Here is a 19,347-nt window from a genome sequence, read left to right on the forward strand (position 1 = left end):
TGCCCCCCTTTTTTTTACTTTTCCTATGAGATGTTTTCATTAGTTATTTAGAGTAAAAAATTATATCTTTGATTACTGCCTTTGTCCCAGGTTTTAAACATTTATAATTCAGTAGCATCTAAGTCTCCTCCATATCATCTATATTTTAACTTGTCATTATTATTTCTGCACATTTATCTGGGAGAGTACTCAATCTTCATCAGTAATTCAGTGTTTGAAAATGGTGATTGTGCTCTTTACTGTGTCAATTGTAGATTTTAATTTTGCACTTGCATTGTTGGATTTCCAGTGATATTTCTTTACTTCAAACATTTCCCTTTTTATATCAGTCCCTTGCTTTTTATTAGTATTTTCTTTTCTTTTGGCTGTTATTTATAACATCTTTTTAATTTAATAATTATTTATTTATTTATTTTACATTCTATGAACTTTAAGTATCAGGCAGTCTTTTTAAACATGTTTTCCAGTCTTTTTAAACATGAACATCCAGCTTCAGAAGTGTTTTATCTTCCTAAGCCTGTAGGATAAAATTTATTTTCCCTTTTTCTGAAGGTACTTTATGATAAAACCATGTTACCTATTTCTCAATTGTTTTTCTATCTTATAAGGAAAACTGTTAGATAATAATCAGGGCATATGTTTGCCTTTGCTTCCACTCAAATGTCTTCCTTAAATCTTTAGCTGAAAGGCAGAGCGATACACATGTCTCCTGACCCAGTTCTCAGTGTCTATGACTCCTTCATCTACATATTCTAGACTATGTGGTATTTTCTTCTACTCAAAATAGCTGCTTCTATGACCTCTTTGTTTTGTGGAATATTTGAAAAACTACTTTCATTTCTTCCCTCCACCACATTCATCATTTGGGAAACTGTATCACCAAATGTAAAATGAACTTCAATAGGTTTTCATCTCCCAAATTTACTGCCAGGTTGTTCAATTACGTCCTTGAATAGCTGAAGAGAAATATACAAGGCCGTAGTTAAAGAAAGGGGGCTAAGACACTCTTTAAGAAGTAACACTCGTACGGTAGTGGATGGCTACTCGGCTTGTCGTTCATATGGACTTAACTGTTTCTGAACTAGGGAATTGACAGTGAGGGTAGGAAAACAATACATCTTTACTTCTCCCGTAACATATTTACTCTTTTCCCCTTGCCAAATATTCTGTTATAAATTGTGTTCCTGAGTCCAGGCCCATTGGCCTCTAAGTATAAAAAAATCTCTCTTTAATACTGGGAACAAGTTTTCCAACTTTACTAGAATTTAGTGGTGGTATGAATTTTTACCTTATATTTTCCTCAAGTTTTTTTTCCCAATCATTTTAGCAGGAGACAATGTATCAGGGACTTTCATCAGGTATCATTTAAATCAAGTTCCACAGCCTTTATATATGTATGTATTTTTTAATGAAATTCTCTAGTTTTATTGCCTTTAAATTTTAATACTGTCAGACTAGCCTTTAACATGCTTATCTAACTAAATTCCCTATCTTAGTGCCAGATGAATGCCTTCATCTCATCTTTTGAAATTTCTAATCTCTATTTTTTACATTAGAAAATATAGAAAATGCAAAGAAGTATCTAGAAATTTTAAAAAAGAGAAACTTTGTCAATAGCATCTTATTTTGAGAAACTATTATATTTTCCCAAAGGAAAATGGTCTCTCCAATAAAGTTTTATTTTATTTATTTTTTGGTATAATATATATCTATGAGAGCAGGGAATCCAAAACTACATATTTCTCAAAAGAGAGAAACATGGAAGGTTATTTACAAATGTCAAACAAATATAGGTTTCACTTACATAAATTTTAGGAGTCAAGGAATAAATTGAATAATCTACCCTGAAGAGTCTTTACTACTACAAAATATAGTGTGAACACAAAAACACAAGTAGACTTCACCTTCTGTCCCCAAACTAATGATCACCCGGATTATTTAAGGGAATACAAAAAATATAAGGCTGATTGACAGATAAACACATGTAGCTTTTGTTAGTTTCTTTTTGGTGAGCCCTAATTTTTATGGTTTTGTAGATTCAAAGGATCTGGAGAGGATCCAATATGATTCTCATACTAGAATAGCACACAGCCAGGCTACTTGGTTTTAAATTAAGTATTATGGTATTAATACACAATATAACAAAGAGAAAAATCAAGGAAACAAGATTTCTTTTGCACAAGATTAGTGGACTCTAATCTTTTAACAAAGATCAAAAGCAATGTCCTAAACTGAGAGAAAGCAAATTATGTTTTCTACATCTCTGAGCAACAGATTTAGCCTCAACAGTTCCATTCACTAGCATGCAGACTGGAAAAATTAGAATATGAGATTGAGGAAACACTTCAATATTTCTTTCATTGAAAATGCTATCACTGGGACGGAATTGCCATGAAACAGATAAAGGATAGTAATGCTGAGCATGAAGAAGAGGGAAAAGGCTGAATTCCAGAAATTTAGAGAATAGAACTGACAGGAATTAATTATTATTTGAGGTACATGGAACAAGGGGACATGTTTTTATATAATGCTGATTTCTACCTTAAATAAGTGGGAGATCCCAATGAGTTGGGGAATACCAGATGAGAGCAGGTTTGAGAACATTATCTTGGGCTCACTATTGTATTCGTTGAGTTTGATGGACCTACATAACATCTATTCTGAAGATATTTAAGACAGTTTTAAATATTGGCCTGAGTTCAGAAGTGGGTAGGAGGTCAAAGTTCTAGAGGTATAATCTGATCAGTCTACATCGTAATATATCTTGAGTTGGTCCAGGATTTTTCCCATCCTCCTTGCCAGTATCTTCGTCTGGCTTATCATGATAATCACTACTCTGGAATACAGCTGTAGACATTATTCAACATCTGTCCCAAACTCTGTAAGTTGTATTCCATATAGCAGCCAGAGTGATTATGTTGAATAGTGGGGTCATGTCACCTCTCTGCTTAAAGGCTCTACACTGTAATTAAATAAAAATTCATACTCCTTGTTACATATTAAAGACCTACCATAATCTGGTTCCTGATATAAGTGTTGTACCCATTGGTCATATACATATATATGAATATAGCTTGAAAAAATATTATTTTTTCTAAAATATTTAAGATATTTAGACATTTAGATTTTAGCTACATTTTTAAGAAAGCATTTAAAGGCAGATTTTAAAAAATAACTCTGCAGGCTGTTAATGAATATGATATGTTTTGATTTATAATCTCAGAGTATTCACTACATTTAAATACAAAGAAAAAGTAGGAAATTATTTCACTTAATTAAAACACATTTTCCCATTAGTGTTCAAACACCAGATTTCATTTTTGCAAAGCAGAATTTTGATTCAACCACTCCATTTATCTAGAGAATATCAAAAAATAAGAAAGTGAAGTTCCAGTGTATATATATTTGTGTTGCATATAGACACATACATATATACATAAACATATGTATAGATGTACACATATGTACATATACATATATATATGTGTGTGTGTATACCTTGAACACAGATACACATCTTTCACACACACACACACATATATATATATATACATATCTTATATGTATGTGTGTGCTCATGTATGTTTACATGTGTGTGTATATCCAGGAATGATGCTGAAAACTTTAATTTGATTCCAAAAAATAACAATGAAATCTATATTAAGGAAAGTAATTATAAAATAGAAGAGCTGCTTTTTGTTTCCACATCAAAAATAATAAAGTTTATGCTTTGTTAACATTAAAAAATACTAATCCTGTATGTGAACTGCATTTACAAAGGAAATAGGGCCTTAAATAGAGGAAACCGGTTATGAAAAAGCACACAGACTTGGGCATTCAGACAGATATGACTTCTAATCTACATTTTGCTACCTGTGTGATCTTAGAAGTCACTTACCATCCTGACCTTCAGTTTTTCCATTTGTTAAATTAATACTTTTAACATTTTAATATTGAAAGATGTTATACCAATAGTAACACATAGCACATTGTTAAGCAATACTAAGAATGAAAAATACTCAATGTTCCAACCTGTGGTGGTCAGATTCAACTGTTATATTTTTAAATGATGCTCATAGACCCAAGTTCTTTCAGAGAAAAATTATTGGAATGACCCCAAAAGTTTCTTCTATGAGAATCAGCAATATTTACCATGGGAAAGAAAACAATGTATGAGAGCTAACTTCAAAACCCAAAGATCTGACATTTAGAAATATTGGTTTTCTCTCCTTATTTCTGTTTGGGTGGGTGGAATTATGAGCATTGAGCTTTGAGCAACCATATAAAGAAATTAGTATTACATAGCACACTCTTGCTGACAGACTGTGAGTGTATTCAAACTCTAAAAATTATCTAATTATCAATACCATAAAATAAGGTATATATTACAGGAACTGTAATGTGTGTCCAAAAAATGACAGCAAAATGTCTCTAGTTTCAGAAATTAGGGCAAATGATTGAGTAATGTCTTTAACAAAGGTAAAGAAACTTGGTATCAAAAGGGTTAATATGGAAGGAAAGAGGAATTTGTGGAGAAAGTGGAAGATAGATTGAAAATATTAGAAAATTTAAAATGGAAAGACAGAAAGTTAATGAACTTTGGCAACAGTCAGTTTAGCCAACTAGGAAGCTTATTATATACCCAAAGCTACGCTGTGCACTCTATTTCTAGTATGCCATTTAATACTCATAGCTCCAGTATGTGTCAGGCAATATACATCATTGCCAGATTGCAGAGGAGAAAACTGAGCATTACAAGGGTTAAATCGTTGTTTCCGGTCATATATTTGGTAGACCAAAGATACAGACTCAGGATTATTTGACATTGGAAATTTGAGTTTTTAACCATTATTTTCTATGGCTTCTATAAAATACTGGATTTTTGTTTTCACTCTACCATTTTGGGACTGCCATTTTAACTTCTGTGATTTTTTTTTAATGCAATAATTCAGGTTTTATTTTAACTAATTCTTACACTGGTGGGAGCTGATGTCAGGAACTTAAAAGCAAACAGTAACTTGTTTTCTGTTTCTTTGCTGAACAATGTGGTATTTGCATTAGTCAAGACTTGCTTTTTTACATTTCACACAGAAATGCATTATTACTCATTCTTGAACAAGGAAACCATCTTTGGAGGAAGTGTTTAATTTAAATAAATTTTATTTATTTTATTTATTTTATTTAAATAAATCCTCCAGAATGAAATGGAGAATTTATTGCCTTTACTTAGAAGGCTGTATAAATGGTTATCTGTCAGATAAATCTGTGCAGCTCACCAAATTTCTTTATTGAAAACATAATATTTCCACATCACAGTTCCCAAATGGACTTTAAAGTCTCAAAATTCTGTGTCTCCTTTGGCTTGCTTCTCTCTTGATCCCACCCAGGCTTTATTAATGGTTTGCTTCATATCATCATCTCCATCTTCATAAATTTTCTTTAGAGCACTCATCAATCCCCCACTAGGGTCTGTTTCAGTGTCATAGGAGGGTTTTTCTTTCTCTGTATTCCTTCTCAACCTGAGTCAGGTAGTCCCACAGCGTGTTTTCTGCTTTCTTTCTCGTAAAATAAGAACTGTATCTGTCTTGACTTTTTTTGAACTGCCTTCCACAGAGATGGGCTTCAAGAGATTGTTCACAATCATGGAATAACTCTTCCCATTTAGGTTCTTTGCCAAAAGATCTAATGACCTCTCTGTGAAATACACCTGCCCATTCTCAGCAGGGACTTGATGAACTCCAGTCAGAGTGATACAGATTTTCACAAACTTTTCTGACTGATCCCATCTGTAATTACTGATTTTCACTGTATATCCCATTGTAATGGGGGTGAGCACAGCAGCTGGCTTTTCATTGTCAAGAGGTTCTGCTTTCCTCTGTGATTTCTGTTGTATCTCGTTCTTGATTTCTGTCTCAGTCTTGGATTTTTCAGCTGTAAGGGCATCATGTACTCTTTTTCTAGTGGCCTTTTCCAGCAGCACCTTCACTTCTTCTAGATCTTTCTGTAGCTCTTCAGCAGCTGAAGCCATGATCCCTTAACTTCTGTGATATTTTGTCTCTTTATGGGTACCAACAATTTAATCAACAATTTGGCAAATTTAAAATTTTCAGAAAAATTCCTTGACCAATATCCTATAGAGTGCTCTTAAAATGTTCAGTTTTTAATTATAATTTTTATTTTAATGAATTGCTTTTTTGGGATCAGTTATTTACCTTATAAATTACATAGTGGAAATTTCATTGTTTAACTGTATTTTTCAGATCTCATCTAATTATATAGATAATAGATTGTGACAGTATGCTTTTCATGGGTAGCCACTGATTCTAAGGAGACCAATTTTCCCTGGCCACAAATTGCAGATATTAACTTTATCGTGAAATAGTAATTTTTCTGTCAAATTCATAGTTTACCATACACAGTTTTAGTCAATGCCCATTTTATTTTGTTCTTTCTGTGAATCAGAAATCTAAATTTTAGAGGGCCAATATTTATAATTTCAAACTATTATGCTTTTAAAATCACTACTCTAATTTTAACACTACTCCGTGTTATTACAAGTTGCAGTTCTTCAGTAAATTTTTAATCTGTTGTAAGGTTTACTGATTGTGGTTTTAGCTTTTGTCACTCGCTAATCTAGTGACTCTCATGATTCATCTCTGACCCCAGTGGTGCACTAGTGCTGACCAGGTGCAGTAGAGGCATGGCTGCTTCCACTGTCCCTGGAGGTTTCTGTTAGGGGTCTCCTGTTAGCTGTCAGGTTAAAGTGAAGATCAAGTTTGGTGCTATCGGATTTTTAAGAACAACATCTGTGCCTTCTGAATTCTGGGTAGATTTTTGTGCTGGAGTGGGACCATGGGTTGTTGCTAAACATTTTTAAGTCTGTATTATGTTTAAACAAAATTAATGATTTAAAACTTTATATATTTAAAACATTTTTCATATGTGAAAATACTGCCTGTTAGTTAGAAAGAAAACTTGAGTAGCTTCTTTTGTGTTGCTAAATATATATTATATACTTTGGAAGGAGTAAAAAAAAATTATTTTACAGTGTCCATTGTTTTTCCTGAATGTCCAAGCTAGCATTGGTTCAAAATGGCTGGATCTAATATTCTGCTAATGTTTCTCTGTTTGTGATGAAACACTGGGGTTATATTTTAAAACTTGAGCAAAGCAGAAAAGTCATAGCTACTATAACAGGCATAAGAAGGATTCTGTTAGAGACTATTAAAATTTGCTGATTACTGTTAAAAGAACAATAATACATTTTAAAGTGAGCATAGAACTTTCCCAAATACATTCATATACATGTAATGCTTAATAAAAGTGTTACAGTCTCAGTAATAGACATTACTAATCCTGTAGCTACCTTCCTATAAAAGGTATCATCTTCCTCCTTAGCTAACCCATACATACCCTTCAACTGTACTGTGTTTTCTTTTTTCTTTACTTTTCCTGGTAAAAAAGGTGTTCTACTATTGCTCACAAATAATCTTAACTACCTGTTATCTTAATGTTTTGTTTCTGTTTTTCCTTCTTTGATATCTACTGTTGGGCTTCTGATATGTGTACCATTTAAAAATATAACAGTTTTATTGAAGTATAATTCACATTCCATAAAATTCACCCTTTTAAAGTATACAGCTCAATAGTTTTTAGTATATTTACAGAGTTGTGCAACCATCACAACAATCAGTTTTAGAACATTTCATCACCTCAAAAAGAGACCCCTCCCCTCTTAGCAGTCACTCTCCAGTCCCCACATGGTACCCACAGGCAACCACTAGTCTACTTTTTCTTTATATAGATTTGGTTATATCAGTATTTCATATAAATGGAATCACACAATAGGTTGTCTTTTGTGAGTGGCTTCTTCCTCTTGGTGTTGTGTTTTCTCCATGATATAGCATGTCTTGGGACTTCCTGTTTATTGCTGAATAATAGAAAATAATATTCAGACCACATTTTGTTTATTCATCAATTGATGGACTTGGGTGGTTTCCACTTGATGACTGTCATGATAATGTGGTTATAAACATTTGTGTACAAATTTTTCTGTGGACATTTCATTTCAATTGATTGAGAGATTAAATATCTAAGAAATTAAGGGATTGGGTTTCACCATCATTCAATTAAAATATGTATTTCCTGGAGTGAATCTGAGATGAGAGAAATGAATTTATGTCTCCATCAAAGATATTATTTCAATTGAAATTATCACATTTGTAAGAGAGATACTATTTCTGGTTTTGTAAGTTAATAAATAAGTCTTGAAATCAAGTCATACATATTATGATTACACCTGGAACTTGAAAGCAAATTGTCTCCCTATCTAAGCTTATCCACAATGTTCAAATCCAAGTATGGATTTGTAGGGAACCAATGTATATGAGTATATGATTTTCTCCAGAAGTATTATTATTTTGCTGGATCCAATAACCCCTCCTAAGGATAAACATAGACAAATAAATACAATAGAAAGTATAGACAAAGATTTCTAGGTGCTGAAAAAACACTTTGGAAATGATTCATTCTGGTTTCTATCTAGTTATATATGAAGTGAGAGTTTGGCTTAAAAGGAAAATAGGGGGTGGATCAATGTTGGGAAGTCACAATGACACCTAATAATGTTGTTAGAAATAAATGCGCAAACTTTGTCTCAAAAACAGCGACTGTATCTTAACCTTATTTGTGACTTCCTCTGGCACATGAAATGGTCCATGGAACCTACCTTATAAAGTCTTGTTTGAGCCCACAAAAAAAAAAAAAAAGAAAGAAAGAAAGATGCAAAAAAAGGTGGAAATCTAGTAAGCAATTACGAGGAGTATTTTATGTTTAACACCTTAGGAAACAGTTCATAAATATTTCAGAACTTTTTTTCAACGAAAGCATGTATGTACTTAAATTAGAAAACAAATAAGCAATAAGATAAAGAATACTTACAGTGGGTGGCTGCTTTAGAATCTCTATCAACATTCACACATTTAATTGTTCAAGAAAGAGATCTTATACCAGATCAGAGCAGTTTGCACAGTGTAGCCCTGTGTTTTATCCAAATGAAAGGACTGATGCTTTTATGTGTTCTTTTGAAAATCAGAAACTAACACAAAGACATGATAATGGCTTTTATTTTAATACTCTATTGTAATAATTATATCTGTACAATAGAAGAAGAGTTGATTAAAAATGACAGGACTTTTCCACGTTCATATATAATCAATATCCTCTTATGGCAATGTAAGTTATTGGCTGCTTATATAACCAGTGTGTGCACTAGTGCCCTGGCCCTCAGTTCTGTGGCTGTTTCTACTGTTTTAAGCTCAGATGCTTTTGAAATAAGTAATAGCAGAAGATCAAACACCTGGGGAATCATCATGCAGAAAAAAAAAAGCAGAGCTGCCGAATGAGTTGACCAATGTTATTGGAGGAATTGAAAGTTGCTGAGAAATCCAAGATCCATTGCTCTGTACTAAATATAAGCTACCTGAAAAATGTATGCAAACTATTCTACATTGTTTTGAAAGCACATATACCACCTCCCACCTCTTATCTTTTGCCCCATTTTCTCTGACATAAAAAACTATCGTATAAATATGCTTCATACCCTCTGAGTTTACTTGGTTAGAAAAATGGAATACACAATATGTTATTTCCTAATATGCTCAGTATCTAAACACCACATATTAGAATGGTGATATGTATCTTCAGGTGTAATAAGTAACAAAATTGTGTGATTTTGATAACTATCTTTGTGAGATGATGGAGCCATGGGATTTATGCATTTTACACAAAATAGAGTCAATTGTTTTGTTTTCCTTTTAACCAAGAAGGATGGTTTCTAAGGCATCACTGAGTTATATTTGTTCACTAAGTTATCATAGTTCACATCATCTTGGCATTATACTTTTTGAATTCACATTTTAATAGCAGTCATATAATTAATGTAGTAATTGCCAATAATCAGATTGCATTCTTGATCTCTAATTTAAGCACTATGTATTACAGTAATTAAGCAGTTTTTACACAACATATTTATTCTGTCCTTCAAAACAGGATTTCTTCCACGTCTTTCCTAATACCTTGTGAAGAGGAGGTAGTCAATGTAGCTTTTTTAATTGATGGGAGTTTGAACAATGAGGTAGAGCCAGAGCACAAACTTTTTGACATGGCCACTTCTAAATAGCACTAGCTATTAAAAGTAAAAAAGCTTGGAGAGGAAAAGTCTATGATCTTACCTAATAAATAATGCCAAATAAGGAAAGGTGGGCCATCCTGATGTACATACTTTTTTGTCTACTTGAGGGAAAAAAAGCATAGTTTTATTGTTATATATTCAGAATTGTAAACTCTAACTATGTTAAAGGCTTTAATTAAATGTTAAAATTATATTTATCCTTTCTGCTAAATTGAGGTAAATTAAACCATATATACACATTTAGTCACATGAAACACAAGTGCTCATAATTTTTACAGCAAGAGAGAGACTATAAAAACTTTGTTTCAGATAGATAATAGATGAGAGATGGATGGATAGATAGATATATCTGTTAGATAGTCTGGACCTGTATAACCTGTATAAGTGAATTGTGATTTCAGCATCACAGAAAGATATGCCCTGAATAGTCAGGGAATAGTTGTAGCCCCGTATCCATGTGACATGTACTTGGGGGTGGGTTTCATCACTTTCTGGTCTCACCAGGTACTGACGATTCACGTTTCTTTTCCATGTCACCATAATCCACATGATCATCTAGGACCCTATTTTTTTTTTTACTTTGGGACCTAAAAGTATCTTGGGACACTGAAGGTAGATGCCCACTAGGCAGCTCAGGCAGCCACTCAGTGGCATGAGCTGAACGGAGGAGGTAGCTCCTCAGTAGCGGCCATGCGGGATCACTCAGATGACAAGGGGAGGTCTGCAGGCATTAGCCCTGCTTTCAAAGAGCTCTTTGGTATTGACAAGAAATGAACAGCAGAGGAGATGGGTGGGGAGGGTCTCAGCATGGACTCCCTGGCCCAGCCAGCCAGACAAAACTCATCTCCAGCCTCAGACACTTCTGTGGTCCGGATAATTCACCTCCTTTGCCAGAATCAACAATACTTATCAGATCACCTAGGGAGTTCGTGTACTTCATCTTTAATTCTCCCCAAAATCCATTGTTCTGACAGAAATTTAATTTCCTAAATTGTTTGTTCCTGATTCTTGAATGCTTTTCTTTTTTCAATTAAACCTAGTTTATGCAGTTCTTTAGGTTTGGCTTTTAGAAATATTAATTCTAATGTAAGCTTCATAGCCTACTTTTTAAAGTAAAAACTAATCATTCACTGTTTTTCTCATTGTATTTACCCAACTAAGAACTTTATTCCATATGTAGCATGCCTTTGACAAACTAAGAGAAAGGTCACTTACTAGGAAATAAAGATACATGTTCACATTTTGTATTCATATTTTATGCATGACCTCATCGCTAGAGATTCAGTGCTGAGCAGGACACTGCAGGTCTCTGCCCTCCCAGAGCTTACCATCTAGTTAAACAGAGGACATGGTATAGGATTTTAAGAATATTTTTTCAAGATCCCCAAAATTTTCTGAGTTAGATACAATTAAAGTCACCAATGAAGTCACCAGGCCCAGCTGTGATATTTATCGTACAAGTTAATTGAACTTACTGACTACTTTGGAAAATCTTGGAAAGCTTTATTCCCTTAAGCTCATTCTTTGCATCCAGATCTGAAAGGGTTTTATTCTGTTTTAAAAGGAATTATACAGAAACACCTAAAAGTAAAACTTTTTAATCTAAAAATATGTCTATTTAGACTTAGGCCAACGGTAAGAATTCATATTAATTGTCATTGCTTATTAAAGAATAAAGCTTTTGATGAACTTACGAAATCTTGGGAAGGCTTTTTATTTCCTTTTATACTATCAGTCATTGTTCCAAGATTTAAATTTCATAACAAGAACAACCACTTGAAAAAGTCTTTGCTATTTAGATTACAGAGTTTTAATATGTTTGAACATTACAATTTTGTAGAGACTATAGATGACAAATTATAATTTTGCTTTTGCTGTGGAGGTTTACAGTGAAGACTCATGAATGATTCAAATTTGACATTATAATGGTCTTGGTAAGTGAGAGTGCATGACTGTATACTGCATTAACTAAAAGTCATGGCATCCAACACAAGTTTTAACCCTAACATGTGGCTGATAATTCATGGTTAGCAGAAATAAAAGATAGTCTTTTAGAAAACATGGAACAATTTTTAAGATTTATTTATTTATTCATATAACAAGTACTTTCTAAAGTCTGATCATGTGTCAGGCTCTGTCTCAGGACCTGGGGTTAGTGTGCAAAACAGATAATAAACTAAATTAAATATATTCATGAAATCGTTATAAATTTTTTGAAGCAAAAGAACAAAGGAACTGTCAGACTAAGGAAATGATAGAAGCAAATGATGCTATTTTAAACCATGTGGTCAGTGATGTTTTCTTTAAAGATGTCTTGTTACATAGTAAGGACTTACTATTTATTCTAAGTAAAATGGGAAGCTACTCTAAGGTTTGGGGCAGAAATGTGAAATAATCTGACCTTTTAGAAGGATTATTCTGCTTCCTGAATGGAGAAGAGAGAGAAGGAAAGGAAAGCAAAAGAGAACAACCTATTAGAACTACCATAGCTCAGGGTATCACCCTGAATAAATTTAAGATTGCAGTAACCACTGTACCTGTAGATACTGAAATAAGAAAGTGTCTTATTTCAGATTGGCATATCAGAATGAAGATCATGAGCTATCAGTGTCATTTAAATGAACCAGCATTATTATTCATGCAAAGTGAGATTAGGATTTATATTACAGGAGAAGGGTTGGAGTGAGATGACTTAGATCTTGCAGTGTCTTGTTCCACAATGGCCAAAAAATACAGGATTAAAAATGATCAGTTAAATCATTAATCGAAAAATGATTAATCATAAAATGGTATTTTTATAAATTAATAGTCTTTGAAGTTGCAGTCCATAGTACTTCCTCCAAAGACTTTTTTGGACAAGAATAAAGAAGGTCAAGATATATATACCAAGTTATTTTTTTTTCTTACTGGAGAAAATAATTAGATTCTGAGCACCTGACCAAAGTGTGTTTGATTATATATATATATATATATATATATATATATATATATATACACACACACACACACACACACACAGAATAATTTACATGGGCCTTGTAATGTAAACCAGCTGTGTCTGTTCTTAAGCTTGAAGGCCAGTTTAATCAAACATACACTGACTCAGGAAAAAATTAATAGACTTTTGCTACCTTTGAAATATGGGCCAGATGCTAAGAATAAAATTTCCCAGCCTCAGAGAGAGTAATCTTTCATACTTCACTGTGTGCCCTTTCCCATTGCATATACCATCCTCTAAAATCCTCATTCATGGGGTTTAAATCCCAGTCTTGCCACTGAATTGCATGACCTGTCTGTGGTTCCTCATCCTTGAATTGGGGATAAGCATTTTATTTATTCACATGGTGGTCATGACAAAAAAAAAAAGAGTTAGAATGTGCCCTTCCAGAAATGCTAGCCCATGATTCTAACCACTAGGTATGCCACAGTGCTTTCTAGAGAATTAATATGATTCTTAATACACATCATACCTTACCTTACAGTCAGAGTTTTGTTGTCTCTACATTAGAATATGATACACAATAAGATTATAAAGTGAAAGAAGAAAATTACTGTCATTGATGAGTTCAAGAAAATCCATTACTACCTCAGATATGTCCATTATAATATGTGGCAAACTGCTTTAGGATTTTTTAAAAAATTATAAACACTTACTAGATCATTCTCTAGGACATAGGTGTCTTTGATCACATTTATGACTGCTTGTCTAGTAGAGTAATGCCAAATGCTAATGCTTTGACTATACTGAGTTCAGGATTAATTTCAGAAGGTTGGTATGGAAAGACTTTTGTAACCCACGTCTTCAGTATGGTCAAATTTTACTGGATCTCAGATTAATCTATTTCTTCATTTAGGTTCTTAAAGTGTGTCAGTCTAAAAAGTGTTTCTGGAATTTAAGTTTTTAGTAAAACACCTACTGGACCATGGAGGAGAGGCAGCAAAGCCAGTCCTGTCCTCTCCATGAAACTGCACAGGTGCTGGTGTCCAGGATGATCTACAGCCAGTGGCACCTGAGGCTGGATCAAGACTGTGTTCTCATTGAGCAAGAGAACTAAAGTGGTAGACAACAAACTAAGGAAAGCATCTGAATTCCAAGATAACCTTCATGCAGGAGCAGAAATGCATTTGGGCTACAGCTACAGCTTGAAAGCCTCCCGGCTTGTTTAACAGCTTCCATCATCTTCTAACGTATGGAAGTACATATTAGATACTAGGTCTGAAGAAAAATTTTGAAACACATGCAAGCACAGAATCAGAAGCTACCTGCTCCCAAGTCCCTTCTTGGCATAGGCCAGAGCAAGGAGACTTGGACTTAGTGAGTTACCATTTGTGTTGACAGAGGCGTGAGCAATGGAAGACAGCCCACGGAGCTCAGGATCTCATGCCAGGCTGGGACTCTCTTCCGTCCTCTGATTCACAGCAGTGGTTCTAATAATTTCTCTCCAGAGCATCATTCCCTTGTATCTGTGTCTCAGTGTCATTTCCTTCAAAGTTAACTTCCTAATATTCTGCCTCTAGGATGATCTCTGGTCACTCTCATTTCCACTTTGTGTCTCTAAGTGGTGTAGGGATTCTGTAACTTTGCTGTTGTTACTGAGAAACAATTAAGAATTTCACTTTTTAAGAAAAATCTAAAGCCGTTAGTAAATAAAATAACCAGATTCAGAGTTTGGTTCTTATTTTTCCACAAGACTCCTGATTCTGTTCATTCCTCAGACCATCTTCTCAACCCAGTGGATTTAGGCTTCAGCAAGCAATGTAGAGGCTTTTCCACCAAATTCATAAAATGCATTTCCTCCAGGATATTGAGGGAAAGGAGGCTGTTTGTGGCTAATGCATTTATTTCCCAGATTTCAAGGGACTTTAGCCCCTTAAATTAGATCTCATTAGAAAAATAATGTACAGCGTTATTTTAGTGTAGCAAATATTTCTAATAGAACAGATATTTGATGCTATTTCCAATTATCTTGAGTTTCTTTAGAGGATTTTTATGTAAGAATATATAAGTGATAGAGGAGGATGTGGAGTTTATTAAAATAATTAAGCAATATATAATGGCTGATAATACATATACATATATGTGTTTGTTTTATATATGTTTGTGTGTGTATAGATATGTGATGGTCCTAAAGAATAGGCAATAAGATTTATATTATAACTTTATTACCTTATAGTATGACTTGAAGATAGAAAACAAACACGTCTATAATGAGTAATTAAGTGCATGAATACATTTTCTATCTATAAAGGAACACTATAATGGCAATCATATTTTTATTTCCAACAGTGATACTAAGACTATTTTGGCCATGCATTATGCAGCATACTTGAGAATTGTTCTCATGAAGTCATTGGCTGATGAATGTCTGCTGACCTGTAATTAATGCTTATTATTGTATTAACTGTATAATGAGCTCCAAGCTACTATACATAATGTGCCAAAGCCATTGATTCTTCCATGCAAAGGGTCTAAGAAGCATTAGACAATGATCAATATTGTTTTTTCCAGGTGCAGTCTAGGGGAAATTTCTTGATTGTGAAAGACTATTTTTCAAAGTGGCACACAAAGCTCCTGCTTTCATCTAATATATTGGCAGCAATAATCTCAGCTCAGTACCTGTTATTTGCAGAACACTGGCTGCCAGAGATTGTTCCTTCTAACAGTGGGTCTGCGTTGATCTCAGTTTTGTTTAAAATATCTGTGAACTGGAAATTTGTCTCTGCCTTCAACACCTCTCAAATAAATGGCCAGGCTGGAAAGATAGTGTAGGTTCTAAGAATGACCTAAAGTAGATTCATGGAGAAGAAGACTAACTAATATTGGCCAGATTTATGGTGCTCAGCGTGTCATTTCATGATTAAATACAGGAGTGAATCCTATTAAACTACTAATCAGGTGCCTTAACTGTCTTTTTTTAGATATATATGTGTATATGCCAGACAACAAAAAGGATGAAACTCATCTTTCTTTACTTACTCTCACTATGTTCTTCATCATAACTAGAAACTTGCCCAACAAAGGTTCCATCTACTGTAATAAAAACCGTGGAACAGAATATATAATACAGGATATAAGAATCAGACTATAGATAGGCAAGTGTCCCAGGCTAGCCAGTGGAAAGATTTACTTCTGCTATTCGGTTTTTCATTTTTCAATTTCGTAAAAATTTCAACATTTTTATAATGAAATTCAGTTACCTTAGCTCTAATATTATTAAACCAAAATCAAGGGAAAGGAATTGTAATTCTTATCTAAGTTGTACCAAAATAAAAGAGGATTATAAATGAATATGAATAACAACAACAGTATGAATAATAATGTAATAAAGAGTGCTTTTACCGCTGAGCCCCAATACAGGGCAATTGTTCTTATACCAAACTCATAAATTTCTCTCTTCTAGTTAGGAGACCCTAGAGGACTCACATATTCTCCTTGTTGGCTATAATGATAATTATTTTCCTTTTGTGTTTTATCAGTTGCCAGGCATTATACTAACACCTTCACATAGCATTTAATCTGCAAAGTAACTTCATAAAATGTATCTTCACTATCTTCCTGGTTTTACAAGAGAGAAAAATTAAGGCCCCAAGAAATGAAATAGCTTATAGTCTCAAAATAGGAAATTATAAAGCTAGAATGCAAAATTGATCTTTCACTCTTTTTAATAGAACTTATTTCTTATAACTCTCTTAGACTTACTGAAAAATTGAGAAGATGTTACAGGAGCTCTCATATATCCCTTATCCAGTTTCTCTTATTACTAGCATGTTATTGTGGTGAAAACGGAAGTTCCTATGACCAGGATCCTTACCTGTCCCTAAACTGCTTGATGATGTAATTGGCTTACTGCTAGGCTACTGCTTCCACATTCGTAGGCAATGAGCTATTATTAACTGAGTCACTATATAAAGAGCTCCGTCCAGTGCTCTGGACAAAGACAGGGATGGAAGTAGACTGCAGAACTGCAGACTGCTGGATGCAGAAATGATTGTAGTGCTGGAACTACATAAAGCCATGTGTAAACTCTTTTACCACAAGAATGTTCTGTTGTCATTTCTCAGTCTCAGTGAATCCATAGTGAACTTGCCTGGGGCTGAAACCTTTAGGCAAGATAGTTATTATGAGATATTTGTTATAATCGATGAACCACACTAATACACTATTAAATTAAGTCCATAGTTAAGATTTCTGTAGTTTTTACATAATTTTTTTTTCTTTTGCAGGGCTGATTTAAGATACGTATTACTTTTAGCTGTCATGTTTCTTTAAGTTCTTCTTGGCTATTGCATTTTCTTATACTTTCCTTGTTTTTGATAACCTACATGGTTTTGAAGAGTACTAGTCAAGTATTTTGTAGAACGTACCTCAAATGGGATTCGTCTGAGTTTTTTTCTCATGATAAGAATGAAGTTGTTGGTATTTGAGAGGAAGACCACAGATATAAAGTGTCATTTTAATCACATCATATCAAATATATAAACTATGACAGTTTAAGGCAGTTAATATTACCCTTGATTAGTTAGCTGAAAACTGTCAGGCTTCTCTACTATAAAATTACTCTTTTTCTCTTTCGCATAATCTACCCTTTGGATAGTAGTCAGTATGCACAATTTACACCTAAAAATGAGGTGTTCTGCTCCCTTTCCCTGTGAGAGTATTTATATAAATTATTAATATTTCTTCTATGTGGGAGATTCATTTATTGTCCTCCATTTATTAATTTATCCTGGCACTTATGTTGACTGTGAGGATTTTCTTTATTAAGTTTATGTGCCTTGTCAAGTTGAGGAATCCTCTAATCCTAGTTTCTGACTTTTTATCATAAATGGGTATTGGATTGTGTCAAATGCTTTTTCTAATCAATGGATGTCATCATATGACATTTTTTTCTTTAGGAAGTTAATGAGATGGATTACATTACTCAATTTTGAAATGTTGAACCAGCCTTATGTGCCCCACATAAATCCCACTTGGTTGGTGGTGTGTAATTATTTTTACATATGTTGGATTTGATTCACTAACATTTTGTTGATTACTTTTAGAACTATGCTCACCAGAAATATTGGTCTGCAGTTTTCCTTTCTTGTAAAGTCAGTATCCAATTTTGGCATTAGGATAGGTTACAGGTTTCTTTTTCTGAAAGAGATTGTAGAGAATTGCTGTCATTTTGTCTTTCAATATTTAGTAGATTTCACCTCTGAAAGCATCTGGGTTCAGTGCTTTCTTTTTGAAAGATTATTATTGATACAATTTCATTAATAGATTATTGATTTTTCCCTGTTTGAGTTTTGACAGTTAGTGTCTTTCAAGAAATTATTAATTTCAACTAAGTTTTCCAGTTGGGAGGCATAGATATTTCTAAGTTTTTCATAATGTCCATTTAATATCCTTTCAATGTCCATGACAACAGTAGTAATGGCTCCTCTTTCATTTCTGATATTTGTAACTTGTTTTCTCCTTCTTTTTTAATAAACCTGCTAGAGTATTACTGGTTTTATTTATCTTTCAGAGAATTAGCTTTGGATTTTTTTGACTTTCTCTATTATTTTCCTCTTTTCCATTTCATTAATTTCTGCTCTGATTTTTATTATTTTTTTTTCTGTTTTGAGTTAAAAATTGTCCTTTTTTCTCTAGATTCATAAGATGGAAGCTTAGATTATTGATTTTAGGTCATTCTTCTTCTCTAATATATGTATTTAATACAACAAATTTCCCTCTAAACACAGCTTTTGTTGCATGCCACTATTCTGATAAGTTGTATTTTGAATTTTATTTAGTTCAAAAATTTAAACATATCTCTTGGATTGTCTGTAACCCATGTGTTATTTAGTAGTATGTTGTGTAGTCTCCAAATATTTTGGGATTTTCCAGCTATCTTAGTGTTGTTGATTTCTAGTAATGCCATTGGATTGGATAACATGCTTTATATGATTTTTGTATGATTTCTGTTCTTTAAATTTGTTTAACTATGTTTTGTTGTCCAGAATGTGGCCTATCTTAATAAATATTCCATGTGAGCTTTAGAAGAATCTGTATTCTGCTGCTGTTGAATAAAGTATTCTATAAACATCAGTTAGATCAAGTTGATTGATAGTGCTGTTCAGATCAACTACAAACTTACTAACTTTTTGCCTGCTTGATCTATCACTGAAAG

General features: G+C 33.4%; 1 protein-coding gene and 1 pseudogene across 1 annotated transcript in view; one reads left to right on the plus strand and one right to left on the minus strand.

Moving 5' to 3' along the window:
* LRP1B (LDL receptor related protein 1B) overlaps positions 1-19,347 on the plus strand; it is a 1,911,502-nt gene that overhangs the window by 1,495,007 nt on the left and 397,148 nt on the right. The gene's annotated exons all lie outside the window — the stretch shown is intronic.
* On the minus strand, positions 5,169-6,028 carry LOC118926161 (calcyclin-binding protein-like; annotated as a pseudogene).

Source organism: Manis pentadactyla, chromosome 8, assembly GCF_030020395.1.
Source record: "Manis pentadactyla isolate mManPen7 chromosome 8, mManPen7.hap1, whole genome shotgun sequence".
Lineage (NCBI taxonomy): Eukaryota > Metazoa > Chordata > Mammalia > Pholidota > Manidae > Manis > Manis pentadactyla.